The following is a 3,891-nucleotide window of genomic DNA, read 5'->3' as shown; positions in this document are numbered from 1 at the left end:
AAGAATTGGGTTCACTAATTGTGGAATGATTAAATTCACAGTCATGAGAAATGTTACCTTAATCACCTTTAGAAGAACATCTTGTTTCAAAATCGTCATAGTTGCTTGGAACTTTTCGAACACGTGTGCATGGATCTTCGTAAAGGTTGTTGAAGTGGTTGTGATGGTTGTTCATCCTGAAGTACAAGCTCTTCAGGAACAACAATGTCTTGCAAATTTTCTTCAACAGTAACATTCTCATAAGTCAAAGATGGAAGAACCACACACTGATCTAGAATGGGAACGCCCCCTTCAGTATGTGGTACATCAGTATCACATTCAAAATAGAAATTTTTGGATGCAAATTTCACCAAGTGAGTTAGTTGTCTATCAACAATGGAATTATCTTTATCTAATTTAAGAAAAATAGCACCTCTAGAAAGAATTAATTTCTTATTTTCTTCATCATACAACATGTATGCTTTGGAAGTATTAGAATAACCCAAGAATATACATTTTCAACTTCTTGCACCTAATTATTTCGATATTGATTAGGAATTAAATCATAACATCTAGACCCAAAATCTCTGAAATGTTGAATAGTTGGGAGTCTATTATACCAAAGTTCATAAGGATTTTTCTTATTAATAACATATGAAGGAAAATGATTTCTAATATATGTTGCACAAAGCATTGCTTCTCTTGAGAAAATCAACTTCACATTCTTAAACAACATCATAGATATAACTATATTAGCAAAGTTCTATTCATATGTTATAAAATGCCATTATGTGGCAGATTAAAAGGTATGGTAGTTTGATGTTTGATTCCATTGTCCTTCAAATATTGTTCAAAAGCATGAGAAGTATATTCGCCATCGTTATCAGTTCTAAGAATGCTTATAATATCTTGAGTTTCATTTTTTATCATCAAATGAAAAGATTTAAAAACTTCAAACAACTGTGATTATCATTCAACAAAAACACCCAATACATTCTTGAGTAATCATCAATAAATGTCAGCACATATATATTTCCATTAGAAGTTTCAATAGGCATAGATCAACATAAATTTGAATGTATGAGACCTAATTTTCTAGAAGCTCTAAAAGAAGAACTATGAAAAGGTTGCTTACAATGTTATCCCAAAATACAAGCATCACATGGCATCATTTTTCGTGGAATTATTGTTAGGATATTCCGACACATAGGAAATAGTTAAGTATAACTTGGTCTAGTGTAGAGTTAGGTAAAGTGTGTTTCTTTACTATGTACTTTTGTAACTTACAATCCGATGGTCACGATATGTTCTAGACATGAAGTCATCCGACGTTTCATTCTCTCCTCGGTATTACTGACACTTGATCTGTGGCTTAACATCGATTGGTCCATGATATCTATTTAAAGAGCACGGATTGTCATTTGTAGGGTGACCGTTCATGAGAGAAGCTTATGTAAATTTTATTTCTTTTACATTAATAAATTGCCTGAAGTGGTCGCATTGGCTCAGGCCGTGGACTGTTTCCCTCTTTGAGGGTTTTAACCATGTCAAGAATACAGGTGTATTGATCTGTGATCTGTTTGTGAGTGGTGTCCTTTGGTGTTCTATCTGAGGAACTTACCCTATAAATTCCTACAATTGTAGGAAATCCTTTGATACCTTATTGTCTCGTAATTTTGTTGTTGTCATAATTAACGTGATCAAAATGAGCATGCCATAATAAACTGGAATAGTGTATCACTTTGTTGTGCTAAAAGAACAGAACTATCATGAGAATTCATTATAGTAGATGACGTGCTATTCAATTTTAATTGAGCATACCTTCTTCAACACTAATCATAATGACTGCATGATCATATGCTCTATGTATCTCAATGATTCCATCGAAGATATGCATGGAATGCGCTTGTTGTCGAATATGTATAAGAGACATTAGATTCCTTTGAAATTGTGGAATGTAAAGGACATCTTGTAGAGCATAATTTGCAAGATTTGGTATCTTCAAACAAATAGATCTAATTACTGAAGGCTTAATTTGAGATTTATCAGTAAAATATACTACTCCATCAACTTGGTCACTGAATGTTTCAAAAAATCTCTCCTAAAAGTCATACGACATGTGACTTCTAAATCCAAAATTGTTTTTCCATGAAAAAATTGCAGTACTAAAAACATCATTGATATAAAAATTTCAATGGGCAACAATGTAATACGAAAAATCTAATGATTTTCCCTTATCTAGTGGTGGTTGATCTTTCTTTTCATTCAACCGTTCTCCCCTTTCGCTCACTTTCTCCCAAGGGATCTTATAGTTAGCAACAGTATGACCAATTTTACCACATCTAAAATGTTTGATAGTTGGTTTATCGTTAAAATTCCTTTGTTGACTATCATTTTGTTGTTTGTCTCCCTAATTAATTTTTCCCCCCTTGCCTCTGTAATTTCTTCTACCATGGTCTCTAGTACTTTTATCACCTCTAGAAGTTTCACCATGATACTTCTGATATCTTAGTGCAAGGCATAAAGTTTCTACATCAGAATTGGGTGGAGTCTCTTTCTTCCCAAAGGCCTTTTTTCTTTCATGTATTTTGTTCATCAGTTTATCAAATGTAATGTCTTTTAACTACCCACTAGCTTGGAGAGTTTCCAAGTAGTATGAATAAATAGGGTGAAGGACTTTTATAAAAGTTGTGAGTTGTAAATATACTTCAATTACAGTGTCTTTTATATCATGAAAAATGAGCTTTTATTTTGGAGGCACTCTTCAATGAATCATTATCTTTCATCTCCAAATTGAACAATTTCAACAACAACTAAATAATTTCAAGTTTTGAGTGTGAATAATATAGTTATTTCAACTTCTATAACTCTTCGAATGCAGTGTCACAAGAAATGATATATCGGCTTACCTCTTCTGTCACCGATGCAGTTATTAATGCATATGCCTTGTTGTATTTTGTCTCCCAAATTGCACGCTGCTTCTCGTTACCAGGAAGCTCCAATGCAATTTATTTTATGTATTTATCTTTCTTGCCTTGACAAACTACCCACAAATCGGTAAAAACAAGGGAACTTTTAAGCTTTCTAAACCATTCTTGATAATTCTCGTTTCTGCTAAGCACAACTCCAACTATGGAAATTATTGAAGTCATAATTGTTTTGCAGCCAAATATATTCATCAAACAAATCATTATCAAATGTCCAAATATATGCAATACTCATTTAAAAAACTATAAATCCCTTTCTCCTTTTGTTTTAAACAAAATTTGGCTTAGTGGTCTGATGGTGGGGTTCAAAAATAACCCAGCAGAGATCTAGGTTCAAATCAAACCTCATTGTTTCCCTATTTTTTTTAAACTTAATGAAAAGTCCTTTCACTATTCTTTTCTCTTCAAATTTAAAAATTTATTTCAAATTACCAAAATATCTAACCATGCCCTTCTTGAAAAAAACAAACCCTTCATTTCAAGCCAAAAAAAATCTGTCTCTTATATAAACTTATGTCTGCAATAAATTTTTCAGTGAACTTATCTCTCTAAAAATAATGCTTGGCAATATTCAATAAGAATACTTCTAGTCAAATTTTAATAAAAGCCATAAAAAACTATATTCTCATTCACAACTGCACTTTTGACCGTACCTGGCTTTTGATTGTTCCTGGTTGTGAAACCTTCTTTAAATCTATGTTACATGCAAATTTCATCTACACAATTTTGATGTTCGGGCTAGCATAAAAATACCTCCATCGTATCACATTCTTGGGACCAAAACCATGCTGAAATAGTCATACACTTGCCTCGCATCCCAACAAGTTTTCACTAACTCCAGTATGTAGACTACCATTATTTTCACCTAAGCTTGAATGATTGGCAATTAGGACAATTGAAATTAGCAAATTAGGTACCTTTTTAT

Source organism: Pinus tabuliformis, chromosome 3_1 (assembly GCF_031772625.1).
Source record: "Pinus tabuliformis cultivar Carrire ecotype Pingquan chromosome 3_1, CPIR1, whole genome shotgun sequence".
NCBI classification, from domain to species: Eukaryota; Viridiplantae; Streptophyta; class Pinopsida; order Pinales; family Pinaceae; genus Pinus; species Pinus tabuliformis.
The sequence above is the reverse complement of the archived record's forward strand: the minus strand, read 5'-3'. Positions refer to the sequence as shown.